Source organism: Narcine bancroftii, chromosome 1 (genome assembly GCF_036971445.1).
Source record: "Narcine bancroftii isolate sNarBan1 chromosome 1, sNarBan1.hap1, whole genome shotgun sequence".
In the NCBI taxonomy this organism is placed as follows: domain Eukaryota; kingdom Metazoa; phylum Chordata; class Chondrichthyes; order Torpediniformes; family Narcinidae; genus Narcine; species Narcine bancroftii.
The window spans coordinates 454,687,736-454,715,166 of record NC_091469.1 but is presented as its reverse complement, the minus strand read 5'-3'; the positions used below and the strand labels follow the sequence as shown (position 1 = coordinate 454,715,166).

The 27,431-nt window shown below is 41.4% G+C and overlaps 1 protein-coding gene across 7 annotated transcripts in view; it reads right to left on the bottom strand.

Moving 5' to 3' along the window:
- Positions 1-27,431, bottom strand: part of LOC138751807 (phosphatidylinositol 5-phosphate 4-kinase type-2 alpha) — a 282,764-nt gene that overhangs the window by 166,025 nt on the left and 89,308 nt on the right. The window lies entirely within an intron of this gene.

Below are 27,431 nucleotides of genomic sequence, written 5' to 3'. Positions count from 1 at the left end.
TTCAAAAATTAACCTCCATGCATTCCACACCAAAAAATGTATTTGTGGTCATCTGGCAGCCTGAAAGTAGGTATTACTTATTGGAGGTCAAAGATAACTGGGTTCCATTCCAGTTCTGCTAACAGGGCCATAGGGCTGCTCTGCCACAGGTCAGGTTGAAAGTACTTTATTAGGTCAATTAGTTGGATAAAATTGGAAGGTGGTATATTTCTTCTCCTTTATCCAGAATCCCCAAAGAGACTCAAGGTTCTCAATCCTGTCTGAGGATTTAAAAGCATATCCTTTGCTCAATTCGTCACTGGTGATCCCTGCCATCATGCCCGCCTCTTGCTCTTTCTCCATTTTGAACAGAGGCCAAAGATTCTCTCAGGCTGGTGATGTTACACTTTCTTTACAAAGAACACACTTGACTCTTCCAAACATTGATTATTCTGTCCACCGAAGGTTAAAATATCATGAATGTTTTGGAACAAAATGGCATGATGGGTCGATTGAGGTTAACTACATGCAATTAATGTCCAGTGCTAAGGATCTTGGCTTGAGAAAGTGTGATAATGTTGGTTAAATATCCTTCCAGTGGAATTGTAGGATTTTGCAGACAGCAGTGCTGCTATCTTGCCTCTGCTTGTATAGGTTCAAGAATTGTTTCAATCCAATGGTGAACTTACCCTTGTTACAGCAATTAGGGACTGCTCCGACACCTCAAAAGCTTTTTTTTTGCTTGAGAATAACTGTGAATACTTGTATATTTTGTTTATTTATCATATTTTTGCATGCAATTTTTTTGTTATTTTGCAGTTGATTTTTTTTGTGAAGTACCTGGTCAGCTGCAGAAAATAAGAATTTTGGTACATGTGTACACTGTACAATGCATATGACAATAAACTCATTATCATTGCAGTTACTCCAATCACAGACATACATAGGATGGCAGAATCGTCCAACCAAAGATTTATGTTGAGCTTGAGGTCTCTTTTTCACCCCTCAGGCAGCCATAAGCCTCTTTTCCACTGGGATCCCAGTTAATTGGTGCAGTGTCGCTTCCACCAGGAAGAATAGGCAGAATAGGTTTAAAAAGCTGAATGGGTGAGAAATTATTAACTGGGACACTAATTGCTTTTCTACTGAACACACTCATCCCCAAGGATCAGAGTGTTCTACCTTCAACTGGAAACGGGTGACTTTCTGCTGTCACTTTTCCACTGATTTTATCAGCACGCTGGCGTCGGCAAATGTTGGGGATATGAGTAGGGGTAGAGGCAGTTAATCCCCGTTGTGAAATGATGTCATTTGACACTGGCATTCAGACATTGTTCCTTTTCCACTGGACCCTGTCCCAATACATTCCCAGTTAATTCCTGGGACAGGGTGCCAGTGGAAAAGGGGCTATCTTTGGCTTGGCTTCGCGGACGAAGATTTATGGAGGGGGTAAATGTCCACGTCAGCTGCAGGCTCGTTTGTGGCTGACAAGTCCGATGCAGGACAGGCAGACGCGGTTGCAAGGGAAAATTGGTTGGTTGGGGTTGGGTGTTAGGTTTTTCCTCCTTTGTCTTTTGTCAGTGAGGTGGGCCCTGCGGTCTTCTTCAAAGGAGGTTGCTGCCCGCCAAGATGCACGGTTTGAGGCGATATGAGGCTATAGGCTGTGTGGATATACCAAAGCTGATGATGGTTTTCTTCCTTGACATCTGCCTTCATTAAGATGGGGCTCCCGAGATATGGGAAGAGCTGCATATTTTCCAGCGTCTTGTCATGTATCATTATTGCTGATGAAACATTGTGGTCTGGAGCTGGTTGCTTCAGGATATTTATTTTGCAGTTATCAAATGCAAGGCTTCTTCACCCTCACTCTTTAGAAAATGAGTCAATGTTGACTTGGAGTCGGCCTTGAAACATATATACAAGAATCTAAGAAATTATACCTTACAATACATTATTTTGTTATTTTCAACTGAGGGCTAATTTGAGAGAGAAATTAGGACCAGAAATTATAAGATCTTTCAAATTTGGAACAAATTATGGTTAGTGGAAAGATTAAAAAGTTTATTTCAATTGCATCAAAATTATTACAAGAACAGACACCTAAAGTAGGTTCGTTTAATTCAAAAGAAAGATGGTAATGGGATTTGGACACGATAATCGATCAACAAGTCTTGAAAAATTTGTGTAAAGAAGTTATGATAAATACTATTAATGTACAATATAGATCATTATAATTTTTTATATTACTCCTCAGAAATTGATTGGATTTATCAGATTATTGTTTTAGATGTCGAATAGAAACTGGAACTTTTCTTCACTCTATGTGGTCTTGTTCAAAGTTTAACCCTTTTTGGGTTTCTATTAGTAAATTTCTACAACGGATAATGGGAGTGAATTTTTCTTTAAATTTTGAATTACTTTTGTAAGGAAATTTTGAAAGTGTTACTCCTAAATTATTGTTGTCAGATCCCAATTAAAGTTTGTTAAGTTGGTTTTAGTAATAGCAAGGAAATGTGTCACTGTAACATGGAAATCTGATGTTTCATTAACATTAGAAAGATGGCATGTTGAGATTCAAAGCTGTATTCCATTAGAAAAAATTACATATAATTTAAGGGATAAATATTTTATATTTTTGCCAATTTTGGGGTCCATATGCTAAAATAAGGAAATTAAAATTATGATTTTATTAATTTCTTTTTTGATCAGTGTTCCCGAAAAATGCAGCAACTTTATGAAGCTTTAGAGGTCTTTGAGTGTCAACTGACACATTCCGAATTAATTACTTGTAATAGTTTTATAATGAAATATCTTATATTTTAGTTTGGGGATTAGATTAGTTTGGGGGGAGGGGGGCTAATAGGGTTTTTTTGTAGTTTGTAGTTTTTATAATTTTTAGATTTTAGTTTTTATAAATTGAGTTTCAGCATATATTTGTAAATATTTTATTATTATTTACCTATGGTATATTCTTAATTTTTGACATTATACATGTTGCATAAATAAAATATTCAAAACAAATTAAAGAAAATAGAATTCTTCAAGCCATCCTCGATTCAAAATTATTGCTGATTTTCTGCCTCAATGCCTTTTCCTCTCTTCTTCCCCTCTTGCCTTAACTCCCTTAGTTCCAAAATTATATTGTGATTTAATCTGAATAAATAACGAGCTTCCACAGCCCTGAGATGGAGAATTCCCAAGATTTACCATGTCGGCATAAAGCAATTTTCCTTTTTCTCACCTCTAAATAACCTTGCTCTTATTCAGAGATTGTGATCCCTAGTCCTTAAGAATCAGAGAAATACATTACTGAAACAGGTCCTTCAGCCCATTGAGTCTGCGTTATCATCATTTATTCATTTACACTAATTCTACATCCCCATCAACTCTCTCTAGATCTTACTGACACTCACTGACACATCAGGGGTCATTTACTCTGGCCAAATAACCTAACAACTTGTACATTTTTTGGGATGTCAGAGAAAATTGAAAGACCCACAGAAGCCTACACAGTCACAGGTACAACATGTAAACTCCACGCAGGCAGCACCAAAGCTCAGGATTGAACTTTTGATGCCATGAAAGGCATTCTTCCTTCATCCAGACTGATGAGCCCTGTAATATCTCCAGGGAACACAGGCTGAGATTTAATCTCTCCTTTTATGGCAAACCACACATCTCTGGAACCAGTCTGTGGTCAGTATTGCCTTCCTTATGTAAGCAACCAAGTTTCTGCACAAGAATCCAGGTATACTCTGACTAGACGCTGCAAGATATCTTTAATCCTACACTTAAATCCTTTTGCAATAAAAGCCAACATATAATCGCTTGCTTCACCTGCATGTTGTCTTCCTGTAACTGGTGATCAAGGGCACTTTCTACTTTTCCAATAGATTAGCACCACTCCACTGGGTTGCTTGTCACCCTAAAGAAAACTGAGAGAACTGCTGGGCAAGTGACCCATCCTTGCTTGGCAGCAGTTGATCCGATCTGCTCTGGAACTGTTAGCTAAGATCATCACCGTGTAGAAGACACATGACGGAGATGGATTTCTGTAGGAGCCAAATTTTGAGAAGGATATTCCAGATTTCCTTTCTGTCAGTGAGGTTTTCATGAGATCAAAGGCGATAAACGTATAATAGTTGATGCGACTTCCAGCAATTATTTTAAAGTTGACACATGGTGACATCCATTATGCCTTGAGAAAGATGGAATTCCCCATCAGAATATGGGCAATAGTCCTTTAACTTGATGCAAGGACACAGCTTAGAAGGAACCTGGATGAGGCCATTTTTTGTGGTACACGGCAGGGAAACCATTCTGCTGTTACTGCAGTTTTACCTGTCTACTTCCCTGAGGATGATCATTGTTACAGTGTTGCCGAGGTCCCCTGGCACATTGTTTCTTTATAGATAGGAGAGGAAATTGAGAATTTGTGACTGATGTTCATAGAACACTACAACACAGAAAATAGGCCATTCAGCCTTTCTAGTCCATGCTAAAATTTAATTCTGCTAGCCCCATCAACCTGCACCCAGTCCGTAACCCTCCAGATCTCTCCCATCCATGTATCTATCCAATTTATTCTTAAAAAGAGTGAGCCTGCATTTACCATGTCAGATAGTGGCATGTTCCACACTCTCACCATTGTCTGAGTGAAGATGTTCCCCTAAACTAGGGGATCCCAACCTTTTTGTTCCTCTGTATCCCTTGGGCATTTTTATAGATTCCTGTGTACCCCTAAAAATTAAGGATTAAAAAAAAAGGCATTTTGCAATCCGACTGCAGATTACAACATCATTTATTGTACAGTAGTGGTTATTCTCTCAGACCCAATGTACCCCCTGAAAAGTGCAAATGTACCACTGTACCGCAGGTTGGGAACCCCTGCCCTAAACCCTTCTCCTTTCATCCTAAAGTCATAACGTCTCATATTTATCTCTCCTAATCTAAGTGGAAAGAGTTTACTCGCATTTACTCTGTCTATACACCTCATAATTTTGTAAACCTCTATCAAATCTCCCCTCATTCTTCTACACTCCAAGGAATAAAGTCCTAACTGGTTTAATCTTTCCCTGTTATTCAACTTTTGAAGACCTGGCAACATTTCTACTAAGTTGGAACTTCTTCACCTGATTCTGAGGACCTGTTATATGGGTCTTCGACTTTTTGTAGATCAGGGTGGTGGCAGCAGGAATGGACCAATGAGTATGCTGTGGAATTAAGACAAAGAAACACATCAAGGACAGCTACAAACTGACAAGTATTTTAAGTGCTCTCATCGCTGGACACTCACTGCTTCGTGATGCTCCATAAGCTCTGTTGGATTTGTGGCTCTAGGTCAGGTGGGCACCTGGTTGATTAGTAAAAGTCCTTGATCATGTAAAAAAAACACCTAAATTATGGGCATTAGTAAGTTGATGAGCCTTCTGCACTCACTCACCTGCTGTCTGTTCTATAGGTTATTCAAGCAGCAGTGCTACAAAGAAAAGCTGAGATGTACAAATATTCTCACTCAACAAAATTATCAAAACAGATTAGCCATTGGATGCAAAAATCTCTCAAATATCCTCAAATTACCAGGTGGTAGCAATAAGACTACAATCAGCTTCAATACGGTAATCCTCCAGATTTCATATAGCCATACACGTTTCAGCCTTCTGAACAAATCAAGAACGTTGGCAATCCCAGTATTAAAACAGAATAGTTACCTATTGTGAATGAGGTACTTTGACACCAAAGGGATTCCAACTCTCTTTGTGAGTGAAATTAAAATCTAATTTATTAAATGACAAATTAATATAAATGAAGGCATTTTTTTCTGAAAATATTTCCCATCATTCCTGGACCATTAGCAACAATTCACTTTCCATAGAACATTACAACACAGAAACAGGTCCTTCGACCCTTCTAGTGTGTGCTGAACTATTATTTTGCCTAGTCCCACTGACCTGCACCCCGTCCATATCCCTCCATACCCCTCTCATTCACATACCCCTCAAAATGTTTCTTAAATGTTAAAATTGAGCTCATTCAACACTTTCACTACTCTGTGTGAAGAGGTTCCCCCTTCAACTTTTCCCCTTTGACCCTGAACCTATGTCCCCAGTTTGATTCCCACCCAACCACAGAGGAAAAAACCAACTTTCATTTACTCGATCTATACTCTTCATAATATTGTAGCCAGCTTTTGTTCCAGCCTGAGGTATACACAAGATTGAGAAACCAAAAGAAGAGTTCTTTGTACACCTCCACAACTATGCAATGTGCTGACTTGCAAAGCTGTTACATGACATTATCAGCATGAACAAAAATCTGTCTTTTGATGAAGGCACCAAAGGTCTGCTTTGATAATCCCTCTGGTGACCACATGGAATGAAATTATTCCATCACAGTGGCAAGGAACACTGAGTCATGATTAATAATTATTATCAGTACAAAACATTCAAACCAGTGGCTATACAGTCCCAACTTGGGCAACTTGTGTTACAGCCAAGAACACCAGAAACTCTATTTACTCAGAAGCCTGGAAAATTCAGCACGTCTTCAAGGTCGCTTATGAACTTTTACAGATGCACCCGAGAAAGTATCCAGTTGCCATAAGATTAGAGGACTAAACTCTTGTCCTCCCATTTCAAATGGCCAGGAAATGAGCTGGAGAACCCAAACCTCCAGATTCAGACTCCATCTTTCCTACTGTAATCAATTTCTTAAATAGCTATCAATGGCAAAAGATGACACCCTTGTGCTCTCTTTTAAATCTTTACTTTTCTCTGTGCCCTACCCTATGCGCGGGTACCTTCCCCTGTGCCCTGCCCTATGCGCGGGTACCTTCCTCTGTGCCCTGCCCTATGCGCGTGTACCTTCCTCTGTGCCCTGCCCTATGTGCGGGTACCTTCCTCTGTGCCCTACCCTATGCGCGGGTACCTTCCTCTGTGCCCTGCCCTATGCGCGGGTACCTTCCTCTGTGCCCTGCCCTATGCGCGGGTACCTTCCCCAGTGCCCTGCCCAATGCGCGGGTACCTTCCCCTGTGCCCTGCCCAATGCGCGGGTACCTTCCTCTGTGCCCTGCCCTATGCGCGTGTACCTTCCTCTGTGCCCTGCCCTATGTGCGGGTACCTTCCTCTGTGCCCTACCCTATGCGCGGGTACCTTCCTCTGTGCCCTGCCCTATGCGCGGGTACCTTCCTCTGTGCCCTGCCCTATGCGCGGGTACCTTCCTCTGTGCCCTGCCCTATGCGCGGGTACCTTCCTCTGTGCCCTGCCCTATGCGCGGGTACCTTCCTCTGTGCCCTGCCCTATGCGCGGGTACCTTCCTCTGTGCCCTGCCCTATGCGCGGGTACCTTCCTCTGTGCCCTGCCCTATGCGCGGGTACCTTCCTCTGTGCCCTGCCCTATGCGCGGGTACCTTCCTCTGTGCCCTGCCCTATGCGCGGGTACCTTCCTCTGTGCCCTGCCCTATGCGCGGGTACCTTCCTCTGTGCCCTGCCCTATGCGTGGGTACCTTCCTCTGTGCCTTGCCCTATGCGCGGGTACCTTCCTCTGTGCCCTGCCCTATGCGCAGGTACATTCCTCTGTGCCCTGCCCTATACGCGGGTACCTTCCTCTGTGCCCTGCCCTATGTGCGGGTACCTTCCTCTGTGCCCTGCCCTATGTGCGGGTACCTTCCCCAGTGCCCTGCCCAATGCACGGGTACCTTCTTCTGTGCCCTGCCCTATGCACGGGTACCTTCCTCTGTGCCCTGCCCTATGTGCGGGTACCTTCCTCTGTGCCCTGCCCTATGCGCGGGTACCTTCCTCTGTGCCCTGCCCTATGCGCGGGTACCTTCCTCTGTGCCCTGCCCTATGTGCGGGTACCTTCCTCTGTGCCCTGCCCTATGCGCGGGTACCTTCCTCTGTGCCCTGCCCTATGCGCGGGTACCTTCCTCTGTGCCTTGCCCTATGCGTGGGTACCTTCCTCTGTGCCCTGCCCTATGCGCGGGTACCTTCCTCTGTGCCCTGCCCTATGCGCGGGTACCTTCCTCTGTGCCCTGCCCTATGCGCAGGTACCTTCCTCTGTGCCCTGCCCTATGCGCGGGTACCTTCCTCTGTGCCCTGCCCTATGCGCGGGTACCTTCCTCTGTGCCCTGCCCTATGCGCGGGTACCTTCCTCTGTGCCCTGCACTATTTGACTTTTGTAACACTCATCTGTACAGTGTATAATGTGCTTGTTATTATTGTAGTACTTTCTATACAAATTGACTGGCCAGTATAACATGCAAAATGAAGCTTTTTATGGTATTTCGTTTTGTGTGGCGATTAACAATTTAAAACATCCATATATCTAGCTAATTCTTCAATAACTAATAGCTTTAATCTTAACTGTTAAATTTAACAGACAAGATCTTCATTATTCATAACAATTTGCTCAACCCATGTCAGTAAAACTTGAAAATCATAAAACTCAAACAGACTAGGGCTATTTATTATTCACAAAGTTTGGCTCAGGTCATGGCAAATCATTACTAATCTCAGTTTTACTTTTTCAACACATCTAGTCTCAAGATTTTAAATTATTGCCAGTTAAAATTTTCTGCATCCTTTCTAAAAGCAGGACATCATTCTGGAAATATTTTGCCCTTAATAAGCTTAAGCCTCAATCTTCCTAAACTGCACTATAATGTTGGACGTTTAACTTAATTATAAATTAGCAAGGTCCAGCTAATCTGAAACACTCTGGTAAACTTAAAGGTCATAGAACCATTGATGATCAGTAAAAACCGACTTTCAAGCCACATCTTCATCTGCCAAAACACTGAATTTTAATTGTGTTGCTCTAGTTAATTTCAAATGTACTGAGATGGAATGTACTAAATAAACCTTGTTCATCACTTAATCAAATTCTCATTCACAAACAGGCACATGATTTATACTTCACAATGATGCAGTGTGTCATTTTTGGGATTTAAATGGTTTTTAGAAATGTCTGTTTAATTTTGATTATTATCCAATACATAGATATCCCACAAATCTGGCAAAGCATCAGAGGGTTGGGGTTAGTTTTTTTAATTTAGTCCGGCAGCATGAAAGCTAGTCCATCCGACCCATAGACCCATGCCCCCGCCAAATACACTAATTAACCTATAATCCATGTAGATTTTTTTTTAAATGGAGGAAACCAGAGGACCTGGAGGAAATCCACGCAGATGGGGGAAGAATGTACAAACTGCTTACAGACAGCACTGGATTTGAACCTGGTCACTGGCGCTGCACTAGCGTTGCACTGACAGCTAATGCTAACCTTGTTACCCCATGGTAAATGATTGTTTTTACAGACTGCAGGAAGGTGAATAGTGATGGTTGTTGGAGCGATTGCTCTTTTTAAAAATCAATATTAGTGTCTAGACATGGGGGCAATCCATAATTTCTAAATTTGCGTAAAATATAAACTTGGTAGTATTTCAGACTGCAAAACAGATTATGATAGATTGAAGAAGGAATATAAACAGGCTTATGGAATGACTGGACACAGAAGATGACATTTTAAATGCAGAGAAATGCGAGGTAATGATTTTGGTAGGAAAATATGGAGAGGCGAATAAAGATGACTTCCAAAAGGAACACATGAACAGAGGGACATAGCAATAGGTACAGTGCCAACAAGTCTTAAGGATCTTTAGGGCATTCAGGACAAAGCAGTCTACTTGACTGGCATTCCTCAACCACTCTATACATACATTCCCTCCACTATAAGCAGACAATTGCTATAGAGTGTCCTATGTACAAAATGCCCTGCAGTTGCTCACTGAGGCTACTCTGGCAGCAGCTCCAAATCCCTGACCTCAGCCACCAAGGGCAAAGGCTGCAGGTGCACAGGAACACCTCTGCTTGCACATTCCCCTTCAAGTCACGCACCAAACTGCCTTGGAAATAAATAACCAGTCCTAAATCTTGAACTCTTTACCCAATGGTACGGGGGGGGGGGGGGGGGGGGGTTACCTTCATCAATAAGGAATATAGCAGTTCAAGAAAAAGGCAACCCACCTACACCTTCAAAAAGACAATGATTTGGGCTTCTTTGTCACAGGTCGCAAAAACTAATAATACATACAAGACAATGAAAATATTACTTCAGGTTGGAACCCATTTATACAATTCTGTGTTCTATCAAATATAGGAAAATTTTGCTGGATATACAGTTAGAGTTACACTGCACAAAAACAGGCCCTTTGGCCCAACTTGTCCATGTCAACTTAGTTGCCCCATTTTCCTGTGCTTGACACACATCTTTCTAACATTCTTATCCATCCACCTGTCCAAATGTTGATCCAAGATTGATGTGAACACCCCGCCACAATATACACTGGATTTATCTGTTTTTTTCCCCCATTATAATTTAAAGGTACAGCATGCTATCAGGCCCTTCTGGCCCAAGAGTCTGCAACTCCCAAATATACATATGAACAATTAGCCTACCAGTCCTTTTTGTCTTTGAAATGTGGGAGGAAGCCACAGTACCGGAAGGACATCTGGCTTGGGTTCAATTCTGTTTTCCTTACAGAAAGGATCAGAGAAGACAGAGGGAAATTTGTGAGAAAGATTGATAGAACAAAGACAGCTTAGAAGGATCGGAGTGTTTTCTTGAGAGAAGACCAAGGGAAGAAAATAATAATTATGAGAGCCCTGCCCAGAATGGAAAAATTTGAAACTGTTCCTTTTATTGCTGGGTTGAGGTCCACATATCTTCAGATACAAAATATAAAAGGAAGAGAATTGAGAATGTCATGAAGAAAATGCTTTCTTATTTGCAAATCGCAGTAAAATCCCCATTATTGAGGATTCAAGTAACCAATAGCTTCAAGCAACGGGCAAAGAAAGAGAAACAATGACAGAAAAAAAAAGTTTTAAAAAAAGCAAGTGTAAAAGTGGAACCCTCTTTCAGTCAGTTCACTAGTAATGCAACCTCAAGCACCGGAAAATTCACTTATCCTATATCTGCCATCCCCATAGGTGCTGGGGGTGGGGGTGGGGGATGTGGTGTTTACTGTACATGGTTAGAATCTGTAATGCATTGTTTATAGATGTGGAACTTGGTGAGGGTGCAAAGAATAGCCCTGGTCGAGAGCTAGCGCAGACACCTTGGGCTGAATGGCCTCCTTTGTGATGTAACCTTTCTAAGAATCTATCATTAAGTGCATCTTAAAGTTTGATATGGACAAAATGTTTCTTTTCCATTGGGATTCTGGATACAAAATTTCTAACATAATGGATAGGATATAGTAATCACATGGTAACAACAAGATTGAACAACCAACATGCCAAAAGGTGTCCCTGTCATTTAAATTAATCCAATAAACTGATTTTGTTTAACTGTTTTCTAAGGAAAATAAACCAAAGTTAAATGGCGAATTGCTAAAGTTGTCTTGGACTACAATTGCTATCAGTTCTACAAACTTTATGCTACTAATTCCAAATGACATACATTGGCAATCATTGCAATGTGCCAAAATGCAATTACATATCTTTCCAGGTCCTTCCATAAGAAAGGTCAGAGTCGGAGAATGTTGCACATTGTTCAACTCCATTATCAACTCTTCAGCAAATGAAGCAGGTCATATTCAGGCATAGTCCTATCATGACAAGTAATGTACATGCTAAAAAGTGCCAGGTGATGCCCATCACTATGCAACAGAATCTATCCACCCTTAGTCGTCAATACAATCATCATCACCCACGTCCTGGTGGGAGGAAAGCATAACTGCAAAAGCATATGAAAGAAAACCAAGACCCACTTTGTGTTGTAGAGCAAAGCAGGACGGAAATGAGCCCTCTGTGGTTGCTGTATCAGGGTGCAAAATGAAGAGTCGTGGTCGAGTTGAGTTCAAGCAAAAAACAGCAGTTTACTGTTGGACCTGCACACTTTTTAACCCTGGGCTCTAAGCCACGCATAGTCGAAGGTGATGTCATCGTGCTGGCAGAGACTTCTTGAGCCACCATACCTTCACTAAAATTCATCCATGCCAGCTGAGTTCCCTAAATGAGCTACCATATATTTCAGCGTACAAGTCGACCTTCAGATAAGTCAGGTCCCCATTTTCTGCCTCATTTTCATGGTTATATCAGGCGTACAAGTCGACCCTCAATTTTCTGGAATGAACGTGCTAGAGACAGGTGTATGGGCCTCCCAGCAACAACATAAACTTTGTTACAAACACCCCAATCGCTAAGTAAGAAATCCGTAAATTAAGCAAGTAAAAAATAATAGTAAACAAAAACCTTTGCTTCTAGAGGGAAGATGCCAAATGGTGCTACACTGGCTGCAGCCAGAATCTGGCACCAATTCTTCAGCCACACATTCATATGTCACAGCTTCCTGTTTCTACTCTCTTTGGTGCATGGCACTTGGCAGGAGCAGGGATGTCAGCTTACCACTCAGGAGCGGGGTCCTCGGGCACTACAAGTGTAAAATGTCTGGGTGGTTTATGGCGCCGGGAATGTGCTTCAGGTCGTCTTATATGCAGAATCTACATTGAGCAGTTTTTTTTTTAGCTTAAGTTATGATCTGATTGTTGCATCTGCCGTACTAGTATTTTTTGAGGGTTTCAAGACTCAACTTGTATGCCAAAATATTCAGTAGTTCCACTTTCTTCATTTGGCCATTCGCCTCTAAATCTTTCAGATGTAATCTCTAAATGTCTTTTAAACATTGTGATTGCATCCACTTCTACCACTTCCTCTGGCAACTTATTCCATATACCCCATCTTCTATGTGAAAAAGGCACCCCTCAGGTCTCTTAAATCTTTCCACTCTTACCTTACATCTATGCCCTCTAATTTTAGTCTCCACTGCCCGAGATAACATCTTATCTAATGATTTGATAAATTTCTAAGGTTGCCTTTCACCTGCCTACACAGCCTATCCAGTCTCTTCTTGTAACAAACCATCCCGTTCTGGTTACATATTTGTGAATCTTTTCTGCGCCCTTTCCATCTTATTGACATTCTTCTTATTGCTGGGTGGCAATGCACCAAGTATGGTCTTATCAACATCTTGTACACTTGTAACATCAATTATTTCAAAGTACCTCCATCATTTACAAAGTGCAAATCAAAATGTTAAAATAAGTTTTTCTACTTGCCTTGTACACTCAAGGACACCGACCAGAACAAATACATCGGTTTGACTGGCACCTCTTCAACCCACACTGGCATACAATTATTTGCAGCACCACCTACAGAATGCACCGCAATCAGTTGTCCAGAGTACTCGGACAACTCCTCTAACATCTGCAACCATGACCAAGAGCAGCAACGCCCACTACTACTTGAAGTTAGTACACATCAGCATTAAATATGATTAGCTACCAACCCCCATCTTTGCACATTTTGTTGGCCAATCAGTTCAAATTTTCCATTTCTTACTTTCAGATCTCAAACATTTTCAGTCTTCATCTTTTGAACAATATAGCATTTTTGTTCAACAAACAAATGGAAATGCAACAAATTTCACAGGACCAATTTCAACAAGCGCAATCCAACAAAAGAATGCACTTTTGAAGACAGCTGATCATTGATACAGCTGATTGACAAGTATTAAAAAGGAATGCCGTTCTATTGGTTAAACATTTGTTTGGTAAATGCCTGCTAGCCCAGATTCGAACAGAAATATATTTACCAATTAATCTAGAAATTTATATATTTGTTAAAATTTCATGGATTTATAAACACTTGGATTTCCACCAACTATTGGAATTTTTAAAAACATTTATGAAAATTAAATTTTCAAAAGGTTGTATTGATGACAGGATCATATTTGAATGAAAATAGTAGAACTACCTGACAATGTTTAAAAGACTAAAGTGATAAAGAAATGATCCCAGAAGATTTTTTTTAAATAATGAAAGGAAGCAAATAATGAAATTACAAATTATTTCAAATACAATACAAACCAGGATTCTCTTGTGGATTTTAAATCAAAAATAATGTGGAAAATATAAAGTTACTGCTAAATGAATTCCAAAGATAAATTGAGTGACATGGAAGTCTGCAAACTCTGTGATTGTAGTAAAAACACAAAAATGCTAAGAAACTCAAGAGCCCATAATATAACTGAAAACACAATAGTGTGGGCAGAGCATTGGCAGGAAGCCAAGAGTCAGAACACAGGGATCATATTCTGGTTGGCTGCTAGTTGCTAGTGTTGTTCCACAGGGGTCAGTGTTGGGGCCTATTCTTTTTATGTTATATATTAATGATTTAGATTATGGAATGAATGGTTTTGTGGCCAAGTTTGCAGATGACATGAAGGTAGGTGGAGGAGCAGGTAGTGTTAAGGAAGTGGGGAGGCTGAAGAAGAACTTGGATTAGAATAATGGGCAGAGAAATAACATATGAAATACATTTTTGGAAAGTGTACTGTCATGCATTTAACTAAAAGAAATAAACTGCAGACTATTTTCAGAATGGGGAGAACATTGAAAATACCCAGATGCAAAGGGACTTGGGAGTTCTTGTGTAGGATAGCCTGAAGGTAAACTTGCATGTTGAGTTGGTGAATGCTGGCATTCATTTCAAGAGAAATAGATGCAAGAGCAGGGATATGATATTGAGGCCTCACTTGGAGTACTGTGAGCAGATTTAGGCTTTCTCATTTAAGGAAGGATGTGCTGAAGTTGGAGAGAGTTCAGAGAAGTTTCACAAGGATGATTCCAGGAATGAAAGTGTTATATGAGGTGTGTTTGACAGCTCTTGGCCTGTACTCATTGTACAGAATAGGGGACAGGGTGATCCCACTGAAACATTTTAAATGCTCAAATCCATGGACGGGGTAGATGGAGAAAGGTTGTTTCTCCATGGTAGAAGAGTCTAGGACAAGAGGGCACAACTTCAGGATTGAAGGCCATCCACTTAGAACAGAGATGTGGAGGAATTTCTTTAGCCAGAAGGTGGTAAATCTATGGTATTGTGGAGACCAGGTCATTGGGTGTATTTAAGGCAGAGATTGAAAGGTTCTTAAATATCCAGCGCATCAAAGATTATGGGGAGAAGGCCAAGCAATGGGGTGAAGTGGGAAAATGGATCAGCTCATGATTAAATGGGAGGGCAGACTCGATGGACTGAATTATGCTCCTATATCTTATGGTCTTGCACCATCCATAGGAGGTAAAGATATATAGAGATAGATACAAAACAAAGTTTTGGTCCTGAGCTCTTCAAGATATAAACAAGCAGGCAGGTACCTGAATAAAAAGGCTGGGGAAAAGGCAGGGAGGGGTAGGAGCACAGGCCCACAAAAAGTGATAATTGGACATGGATAGGAGGACAGGTGAGAATTGATTGGGGGGGGGGGGCTCGGAGAACGCAGAGCTGGAGGAAAGGAGAAATAGGGTTAGCGGAAGAGGAGAGATGTGGGAACTATGGGAAACCACAGAAGTTGATATTAAAGCCATCAAGTTGGAGAAACATCAGGTGTTATTCCTCCAATTTGCAGGTGGTTTTGGTCTGGCAGAGCATGAGACTATGGACAGACATAGGGGCAGGGAACTGAAATGGGTTGCCACTGAGAGATCCCTTCTATTGTGGTGAACAGAGCCAAGGTGCTCAACAGAGTGATCTCCCATTCTGTCTCCAGTCTCTCGCATATGGAGAAAATCACAAAGGAGGACTGAATGCAGCAGATGACCCCCACAGATTCACAAGTGAGGTGTTGCTCAACTTGGAAGGACTGTTTGGGGCCCCGAATGGTGGCGAGGGTGGAGGCATGGGTGCAAGTGAAGCTTTTCTTAAGGTCGGCATTCAGACGATTTTGCTTTCACACTTGACCCTTTTTCAGCCAATTGGGTATTAATTCCTGAGACCATATGCAAGTGTGAAAGGGGCTACTCTTTTGGAGGACATTTCCTGAACCCAACACCCAAATGTCACTATGACGACAGCACATCATCATCTATACTATCTCAGGTGTTTGTGGAGGTTTAATGTGACATTGAAAACCTTGAAAAACTTCTAAAGATAAAGATGTGTTGTGGAAAGTGTGCTGACTGGCTGCATCACGGCCTGGTATTGGGGCATCAATTTCTATGAGTGGAATGCCTTGCAAAAGGTCAGTCTCCCCACCATTGACAAAATCTAAATGGAATGCTGCCCTCGGAGAGCAGCAGCAATTATCAAGGATCCACACCACCCAGGACATGGTTTGTTCTTGCTACTTCTCTCAGGAAAGAGTAAAAGGTGCCACAAGACTTGCTACCCCTCCACCATCAGACTCCTGAACAATAAATCAGATACTCATTTAAGGGCTCTTACTTTGCACATTATTTATTATTGAAGATTCACTTTCTGCATTGCAATTTGTTTACATTTCTCTTACATATGTATATTTATTTAGTAAAGTTTTTTTTTGCACTTCCAATAAGTAAAAATTCTGCCTGGCTTGCAGGAAATAGAATCTCAGGGTGGTGTGTGATGTCAAGTAATGTACTCTGGCAATAAATCGGAACTTTGAACATCTTGGATGATCTTGTCTGAAAGACCTCATCCTGGGAGCAGATACGGAGGAGATGAAGGAATTACGAGAACATTTACAGGATCAGAGTGCAAAGAGGGAATGTCAAGGTAGCTGTGAGAGTTGATGGGTTTGTAGAAAATGGCTGTTGAGAGATGGTCTCCCAAGATTGAGAAAGGGGAAAGTGTTACGAGAGATGGACCAAGTGAATTTGAGGTTGGGGTGAAAGCTGGCAGCAAACGTGATAAAAGTCAACAAGCTCATCATGGGTTGCATGAGACACCATCAAAGTAGTCATCAATGAAGTGGAGAAAGAGTTAAGGAGCTTTGCCTCTGTTGACTTGCACCATGGATTGCCCCAAAGAGACAACATAAAGGCAGGCATAGCTGGGGCCAATGCAGGTACCACTTTGACGAAGAAAGTGGGATGAATTAAAGGAGAAGTTATTGAGGGCAAGGACACGTTCTGCCAGCAGGAGGGAGGTGGTGGAGGGGACTGATTGGGTCTGTTGTTGAGGAAGAAACAAAGGTCCTTGATGCCTTCAGTATGGGTGATTGGTGTATAGTGATTATATGTCCATAGTGTAGATGAGGTAGTCGAGTTCAGGAAACTGAAACTTGTTGAAGTGATGGAGGGCATATAAAATACTGCAGATGCAAGTGGGGAGAGACTGGATGTGGGGGGGGGGGGGGGGAGGGGAAGAAAAATCAAACGCAGTCAAGATAAGTGGATACCAGTTCATTGGGGCAGGAGCACATGGAAATTAGGTTTGTGGGTCTTGGATAGGATTATAGAACCAAGCAATGCAGAATGAGAAACAACATGTTTGCAGGCCATGGTAGGAAGATGTCCAGATGGTGGAAGAAAAATTGATTGATTTCCTGCTAACATTTGGATAAGACTGCTTCTTTTCTCCAGACTTTTAGGTATTAATAGCTTTGCTTGTAGTTTCTCAAGGAAACATCAATTTGAAAGAATGCTTTGGGCAACAACATATTTAATCCTCCTCTGAAGTAAATTTGCAATGCACATGCTATTTATAAATAGAGCTCCCCAGAGTTTGGACTATTCTGGATAGAGATTATATCTAAGTAAATTATTGGGAAAGATGCCTTCCTTAATGTGTTCAATATACAGTTAACTCTCTCTGTGGATTCCTAGGATAGTTCACTCTCCTCAGCAAGCACTCATTTCTAATTTTGAAAACAGTTTAAAAACAAAACTGGGTATGGAATTTAAACATGCAAGAGCAAGTGCAAGATCAATCATCAACCCAATTGCAATTAAATGTTGGCCAAGCCTCCGATTTTTAGCCCACAATAAGAAATTTGGGCTTAAGCTCCAAACCAGAGAATGGAGCATCTTATCTGTGCTAATTCTTCAAGATAGTAGCAGAGGGAAGATGTAGCTTTGTTCTTTTGTGCGAGATGTCAAGCATCACATTTTCTCTTGTTAGAAAACATTTTGGAAATCTTCAGCAGATCTTCCTATGTCCTGACCAACAGTACACCCAAAATTATACATTTAAATTCTTTAATATTGTCTAACTTCCTTCAAGAGATCTTACAATGTACAAAGATATTTCATAAAAGAAGCCACATTTCAAAAGTTCAAATATATGCAACAGTGCATTCTACAGTTGCGAAAGGCATCACACACACAAATTACTTTTTTTAAAATTATTCAATTAGTTCTACCATGAAAGAGAATCCTGCACAAATTGGAGATACCAGTATTACATTCACAGCAAAACAAAATTTGGCACTTTTTAAAAATATTCAGGAAGAAGACAGTAAAACTTTATCAATTTGTTAATAGAATATGGAAAGTATGGGAAAATTCAGCATTTATCACCCATCCCTAATAACCATCCAAACTGAGTGGTTGCAAAGTCATTTTATTGGTCAATCAATCAACTATACTGCTATGGATCTAGATTCACAATAGGCAAGACAAATCAGGTGTAAATAATAATCTATTCCTTCCTATAAAAAGACTGCTGCTCAACTATGGAGGCAACACAGGTGGATAGAGATCAGAAATATGCCATCACTCTGATAAACCTATACCATAGGCCTCCTATTAGCCACAAGGTGGACGAACAAGTACGTGGCCAGATTATGGAAAGTTGCAAACTCAATAGTTTTATTGTCCTGAAATACTTTATTTTCACCAATATTGACTGGGCAATCCTTAGTGCCAGAGGCTTAGATGAGGCAGAATGTGTTAAGTGTGTCTAGGAGAGTTTCTAGAAACAGCCCAACCAAGAAAGAGGCAAATTAGACCTTGTATTGCCAGATGATCAGTTTTAGCAAGAGAGCATTTTGGGAATAGTGATTTCTCTTCTTTCTCTTCTTTAACTAACAAAATAGTTATGGAAGAGGTAGGATAAGCTTGGGCTTTGGGAAAAAAAAGTACTAAATTGGGGAAGGGCAAATTATGACATTATGAGCAGTTAATTGAGAACAATAATAATTGAACATGTGGCAGTTGCTTAAATACCAACTATTTCAAGTCCAGGACTGACACATTTCTGTGTGAAGGAAAGACCAGGAGGGCGAGATAAGCGAAACAAAAGTGGTCATGAACTTAGTCAAGAAGAAAAAGGTGATATATGCAAGGTTCAGGAAGCTGCAATCAGCCAGGCCATGGAAGAATATGAAGATTGCAAGAAAGTGCTCAAAAAGGGCATTAGGAAAACCAAAGAGGGGAGAGAAATGTTCTTGGTGAGCAGGGTTATGAAAAATCCAAAGGCATTTTACATACATTAAAAAAAAATGGAGGATGATTAGAGAGAGGAAAGGAACATTCAAGGACAAGGAGGGAATTTATGCTTGGAGTCAGAGGAATAGGGCAAGGATTAAATGAGTACTTTATATCAGTGTTTACCAAGGTGAATGATAGGGACCATGACAACAAGCACAATATGGAGAATGCTCATGAATTACTTTGAGGTCATGAAAGTGGTGGTGTTGGGTCTTTGAGAAGTATTAAGGGAGAATAAGTCTCCTGGCCTGATGGGATGTATCCCTGGTTATTGAAAGAGGCAAAGAGATTGCAGGGGCCTTAACAAAGATCTTTGCATCCACACTAGTAACAGGAGAAATCAAAGAGGATTGGAGAGTGGCTAATGTTGTACCTTTGATCAAGAAGGGAAAATTATCCAGGAAATTATATCAGTGGCAGCAAAACTATTGGAAAAGATACTTTGGGATAGATTTATGCACATGTCAAAAGATATGGTCAGATTAGGGACTGTCAACATGGCTTTGACAGGGGCACATCATGTTTTACCAATTAAGTATTTTTTTAAATATATTTTATTTAAAGAATTTTCCATGTATGTAATTAATAAATAATTATACAATAAGTATTCAAACTAAAGAGATTTTCATTCATACATGATGATTATAACCCCTCCCCTAACTTCCATTTCCCAATCCTTTACTCCACCTCCCCCTTAAAGAATCGTATATGCATATATAGAATTATATATTGTATATAAAGGAAAATAGAAAGAAATAGAAATAATAATATATATCTTGGATTTCCCGGGGTATCACCCCGAACACACTTGAACTCAAAAGATTTTATATGAACTCTTTCATTTTAAGAAGGTTAACACAGGTCTTAAGAGGCCGGAAGAATATTTCCACATATTTATACCCAAAATATGTGTACACAGGCTCTAAATTCGCAAAAACCGAGGACATTTATTTCTCAAATTGTATGTAATTCTATTTAAAGGGAGACATTAACACTTTGAATTTCTGCATTCCATCTTCTCATATTTATACACAAGTCCAATTTCCAAGTCACTGCAATACATTTCCCCACTACAGGTACACGATCCTTTATCCAGATGTCGAAAATCCAGAAAGCTCCAAAATCCGGCAAGTGGGGACTGGCGGTCAGGGGAGGCGGCCGGGAGACTGCCGGTCGGTGGAGGGGGGGGGGGGGGGGGGAGAAACGGCGGTTGAGGGACTGGCGGTCGGGGGGGTCAGCGGTTGAGGGACTGGCGGTCGGGAGGCAGCCGGGCAACTAGAAGGGGGTGGGGGTGGATACAGCAGCACAATTCGGGTGGGCTTTCCGAAATACGGAAAATTCCGAAATTCGGAACACACTGTCCCCCAAGGGTTCCGGGTAAAGGATAGTGTACCTGTACTACCAATACTATTTTAACACATTTCATTTGATATATTGACAATATTAGTTTGGGCCTTGTTCCTTCTATGTTTCCCAATAAAAATGAATCTGGATTTAATGGAAATCGTACAACTGTAACTTGTTCTAAAAAAAAGTTTCATAAATCCACCCAGAATGGTTTTACCTTAGGACATGACAAATTTGAATGCAAAAAAAGTACCCATCTCTTCACCGCACCGAAAGCATGGAGATTTTTGAGGAGGTGATAAGGGTGATTGATGAGGGTAGAGAAATGGATGTTGTTTACAAGGACTTTAAGACATTTGACAAAGCCCATCATGGTAGGCTGATTCAGAAGGTGCAGATGCATAGGATTCATGGTGAGTTGATAATCTGGATATGAAATTGGCTGGCCCATAGAAGTCAGAGGGTAGTGGTGGAAGCCTGTTATTTGGGTTGGTCTAGTGGTGTTCCATAGGAATTGGTGCTGGTAGCCCGGTTTGTGATACATACAGATGACTTGGATGAAAAAGCAGATGGGTGAGTTAGTTTGTTTGCAGATAATATAATGCATAGGGAACCCTGTAAAAAGTTACTTCACAATTACAACAGGATTAGTTACAGAGAAAATGGTGATGGTGGTTTAATCCAAATAAGTGCGAGGTGCTGCCCTTTGAAAGGTCAAATGTTAATGGTAAGGTTCTTTCAAGTATTGATGTGCAGAAGAATCTGGGCATCAAGGTCCATACTTCAATGAAAGTAGCCATGCAAGTCCATGGGGTGGTAAAGGTGCATGGGATGCTTGGCTTCATTGGGCAGGGGATTAAGGAGATCATTAAGGAGATGTTGCATCTTTAGGGCAGCATGGTTAGTGTGTTTGTTAGGTAATGCTATTACAGCACCAGCAACCTTGGTTGGAAAGAGCTATCATCTTAACGAGCTTGTACATTCTTCCCTTAACTGTACGGGTTCCTTCCAGCTGTACCAGATCAGTTTCTTCCCATCAGACACATGGGGTTAGTTGGTTAATTGGTTGGGGAGGGTGGAGATGGCACAAAAAGAATTCATTGTCCAAAATGGACAAATTGTTGTGGGATGACCCAAGACGGGTGCTGAATATTGAAGGACATTCAATGCTGAAGAAAATGAAAAAATGAAATGAATCAGTGCAGAGGTGAGAAACGTTGACTCAGAATACCATGATGATCAGATCCAGTTTGGGCTGAGATAAACAGCAAAATGCCAGAAATCATTGGTGGGAATTACTTATAATAATGAACAGAGCACAAATCAGAAAACTCAATAGCCCCTTTTACACTTTCATCCCACTAAACTGGCCATTCAGTGTCCTGGGATAGGGATGGGGGTTTGGCTTTTGACACTTGACCACTCCTAACTGGGACACTGAATGCTTTCACACTTGAAAGGAGCCAGCCCCGGGGTTAGGACTGTTTTACCTTCTCCTGGTGACATCATGGCGCATCGAGTGATGGTGGACCTGCCCTAAATCCTGATCAATTTATTATGATCTTGTATTTGAACAAAATTAATCATGCCCAATTAAAACATAATCAAGCTTTATGTACAGCATAAAGCCCTTCAGCTCCTGTTGTTGTTGTGCTGACCTATATAAACCTTCATAAGGGACCGTGGAAAAATGTTAGCAATAAATAGCGATAGCAGACAATTTTTAAACAGGGTGGGAAAGTTGGTAATGCTATAGCTCTATTTATATAGTGAGGAAAAGTTTTTAGTGCTGTAACACACAATTTATAGAGCATGGGAAAGTTGGTAGCGCTATTGTGTACAATTTATAAATACCGTGGAAAAAAAGTGATGGTGGACTTGCCCTCCCAGAATCCCATACAGCATATAGCTGTATACCCGGCTGCATGGAGCATTCATAGAGGGTTTTCTCACTGCATGGCAGTCTGGGAAGTCAGGTCTGCCTTTGCTTTTTCCCCTTTATAAATTGTGCACTATAGCGCTACCAATTTTTCCCACAGTGTTTAAAAATTGTCACTTGTTGCTATTTATTTCCTCTCTCTCGCTGAGACTTTCCCACAGCAAAGTTTATACCTTCATTTTAATCTTTTCTTCCTTCACATTGGTGTACTCACGCAAAAACTTGGGTCATTTCAATCCCACAATGCAATTACCAGTTTCACACTTGCATAATTGCAATGCCAGCATCTGCAAATGCCGGGGATTGGACTATGGGTCGAGGCCATCAATCCTCGGCATGAGATGACATCATCTGACGTCGGCATTAAGCTGATTTTGATTTCACACTAGACACTTTAAAGGCTAATTGGCAGTTAATTCCTGGGATCATTTGCAAGTGTGAAAAGGGCGATAGATACAGTAATAATGGAGAATTTTAATTGACAGGACCAGTCAAATTTGTGGTAATAAGATGGAAGATGAATTGATGGAACATTTACAAGGTGGTTTACTAGATCAAATTGCAGAGTATCAAGCAAGGAAATTTTAGATCTTGTTTTGTATAAATGAGAAAAGATGTTCAAGGAAAAGTGACCCAATCTAACCCATTTTTTGACTTCAGACAAAAATTCTTCTTGTCCTCCGAAATAGCCTAATAATCCATTAAAACACAATGTTAAACAATACACACTGCACCAGTTCAGAGACAGCTCACAGACGTCAATTCAGGACAAATAAGCGCAGCCTTGACAGTGGTACCAACATCACATAACTGAATAAAAGTCCTATTGCTGGTTTACAAAATGTCTGCTATATCATTCAAAATGCTAGATTTTGTTTAAATAAATACTACCCAAATAACAGCATCCCTAAGGAAATGCAAGATAACGAGAATGACTATGATGAAAACTGTCAAGCTAAGCAAGCAGCTTTAGTGGGTAACTTCTGCAAATGAGACCACAGCCATATGCAAGAACACTATTCTATGCTTGCAAGGATTGTTGTAAATAACCATCTCCTTGTGCTGAAACATCTGCAACTCATTTTCAGAGTAGCGGAAGTGAGCTCAATAAAAGCTGTTTGCTCTGCCAAAACCACTCACTGACCTAAAAAGAGAACCACAGTTCATTTAGTCACATCGTACCCACACTTGCCTTCTCTGCATTTTCCACCACATATTTTCCTGTTAACGTGCAAACTCTCTACTTTAACAGTGTCTGCAAAAATACCTCTGAGAAATGACAAGGCAATCAGCCTTAGTTACTGCTAATGAGCTTTGACACCATCTTTCTTTCGTTGTTACTCTATCCCCGCACTCATTTATATTCTTGCACTGCCTATTGGGGTACATACAGGTTGATTTTTCCCGGAGAGCATACAAAAGAAAGTTTTTTTTTCTCCCGTTTCAAGTCGTAGAGAATGGAAAAGACCCTTTGCCCCCAACCATATGACCAAGTTGGCATTCTGGGCTTGTTCCATTTGCCTGCATTAAGTCCAAGTTTTTATCTATCCAACTGTCCAAACATCTTTTGAATATCAAAATTGTGCCATTTTTGTAGGTTCCCCCAACATCTTGTTCATGACCCTTTGAGTGGGGTAGTTGGCCCTCTGGTTCTTTAATCTCTCCTACCCTCCCTAACCTCAGCTCTCTAGTTCTCAAATCATCTACCATTCACTTTATCCATATCTCTCATGGCCTTGTACCCCCTCTACAAGATCACCATTCCCAGCTTCCTATGCCCAAAGGACTATCTTCCTGGCAAAATCCTGGTGAATCTCCTCAGCATCCTTTCCAATTTATTATTGTCCTTCCAATAAAGGGGCGATCAAAACTGCACACAAGTTTAGTCTTACCTTGAACAGCTGAATCATCGAGTACATCAACTTGTGTATTTAATACCCTGCCCAATGAAGACAAGCGCACCAAATTCCTTCTTCACCATCTTGTTCGCTTGAGTTCCCACTCTCTGAGAACTGTATACCTTTCTCTGTCCACAATGCTCTTCAAGGTCTTGCCATTTACGATTCAAGTCCGACCATAGTTTCACTTACTAAAGTGCACCACCTCAAACTTGTCAAAGTTCCATTTGCCATCCCTGAGCCACCTGATCTAGATCTTATTGTAAACTTAGGTATCCTTTTTATCCATCTTGATACACAAGTCAAACGATTCAATTTCATTCAAGAATTCACTGATGAAAAATGAATCGTTAGCTCTGTTTTCTTCTTTGTTGAGTCAGAATTGCAGAGTATTCTGCATTTCCTTCAGTATTACTTTGGTTTTATTATTCATTTTTCACCATCTGTGCATTGCTGGCAAAGTGAGATTTGTTGCTCACCCCAAGTGCCCTTGAGCAAGTGACATCATCTCCTTTCGGTGAAGGCATCCTCTCCACAGTGCTGTTGGGCATGGAGATCTGGGATTTAGACCTTGCAACAACAAAAGATCTGAAGTACATTTCAGGATGGTGCACAATTTGGAAGAGAACCTGCAGACAGTGGTGTTCCAATACACCTGATGCCCTTGTCTTTCTTGGTGTAAGAGATTATAAATCTGATGGCATCTCTAAAAATCCAAAGTCAAGATTTCTCCTGGAATTCTACAGGAATTTTGAACAATCATTATGAGATCTGTTACGGTGAATATAATCATGGTGCTTAATAAGTTTTGGGACAACTCTCCAATTTAGGCATGATCCAAGATGACTGCAAGGAAGATCCTATTTGGTCCACTGGGCTGAGTAAAAGTATGTATGTCTAAATTCTGTGCCAAGGTTGATAGAAGGTGGTCTGTTCAGTTTAATTCCTTCTCTATTGCAGCATTGAATAATTTGCTGGGTTATTTCACAAGACGTTTACACTTAAAATGGCAAGGGTGGCACATTACAATTTAAATTATAAAATTGTAAACTGTAACTCATTTTTTAAATACTTTTTACCCAACTAAAGAGCAGCACAATTAGTGTTACACAACATTGCTAACAGCACCACAAGGACTGGGGTTTGAATCCCGCATTGTCTGTAAGGAGTTTGTACGTTCACCCAATGTCTGCATGGGTTCCCCCTGGGTACTCTAGTTTCCTCCCATCATTCAAAACATAACGGGGCTTGAAAGTCAATTGGGTGAAATTGGACGGCAAAACGATCTGTTATTGTGCTGTATGTGTAAATTAAATTTAAAGTCATATTAAATCAAATGATTTTGTTAAAATATTTTTGTCTGCAATGTTTTATGATGCTTCCTTTTATTCTACAGTAAATATAGAAGATCCAAATTCACATGCAAAAAGTGGCCTGAAGATTTTAATCCTTTGGTTGCAACATAGATGAGAAATGTGAAGTGTTGAAGGGAAATAACATCTCACTGAATCAAAATCCATGCAAATGTCTCACAAGTATTCATTTATACATTTGATTGTCAATTCTTTTCAAGTTTGTGAGGAGCTTAAATTGCTTTAAAACACCATTTCTCAAACTGGGTTCCACAGAAAAAATTATGATCTGCGAGGGTGAAGCCGGTGACTGTGGGCCAGAGTTGGCACTGCGCCATTGCCGGGGTGACGTGCGTGGTGGTTTCTGGGAGCTGGTGGCAGCAGCGTGTACAAGGAGGGGGGAAGTTACAAAATACCAGCGTCCAACTTGTGGTAAGTGAATAACGGGAGGTGTTCATGGCCGGTGGTGTCTGATGCTGCAACAGTGGCCCAGGCTGTGGTGGTAGGCGAGAGGCAGCCTGGGTCGCAGCGGGGGAAGCTGGGCCTGTGGAGGGGAGTAAGGGCCCACAGGGGTAGCCTGGGCCACAGCAGAGAGAGAGGGATGATGGGGGTAGCCTAGGGCACAGCAGAGAGCAGGGGGTGCCAGGGATAGCCTGGACATGCAGTGGAGAGTAAGGGACAGTGAAGGCAGCCAGGCCTATGGTGGAGAGCAAGGGCTGCTTGGGCTGGCCCAGCCACGGTGGAGAGTGAGGGTCATCAGGGGTATCCTGCGGCATGTTCTAAAGTGAGGGCAGCCTGGCCTGTGGCGGGGAGTAAAGGACAACTGGGTCAACTGCAGTGAACTGGGATTCACTGGTAGTGTGTTGGGCTGATTGCTGGCTCCGCACCCATCTACTCACATATAACCCTGGTTTCCCACCAAAACCCAGAACCCTTCTGAAGACTACTGTGAGACCCTACCCCTAGTTATAAGCTAATAAAAGAGTTTGTTCCCTCCAGTTATTAGAGCTTTTATTCACGCTACAATTTTATTAGCTTATTCCCTAATGATGGAAGCGCTACTCAAGCCAGGTCTGCTGATAGACCCTCTGTCCCCCGACGTGGCTGTGGAGTTCACACATTGACTAGATCGTTTCCAAGACTACCTGAACGCGACCAGATATGTCTTCTACACCAATGAACTTAGGATGTCCATACTCATTTCAAGGGGAGGAACGAAAGGGTACGCAGTCATCAGGCACTGCTCTACGTATCTGCTGCCATCAAGGCATTGAAGGCTCAGTATCTGAAGTCACAAAACGAGGTCCTTGTGCGCTACCGAGTCACTCTACATCACCAACAGCAAGGAAAGACCACCAATGACTATCTGCTGGATCTGTGGATGCTTGCCAAGAAGTGCAGGTACGAAGCAGCTACAGGCTGCATTCGTAAAGAAGGACAGATCCAGGACACTCTAGTCACTGGAATCTGCTCGAGATACATGATGCAGTAACTGCTTGAGTCAGGTAAGGAGGACCTGCCTAGTCTCATTTAACTGACCAAATTGTTGGAACAGGCCAAGCTCGAGAACAACGACCTCGAAGCCAGCGAGCTCGCTTACCAGGTGACCCCTTCCAAGGACCGGCTACTCCCATTACCCCAGCCCTAACGGTTGCCACTTCCCGAGCT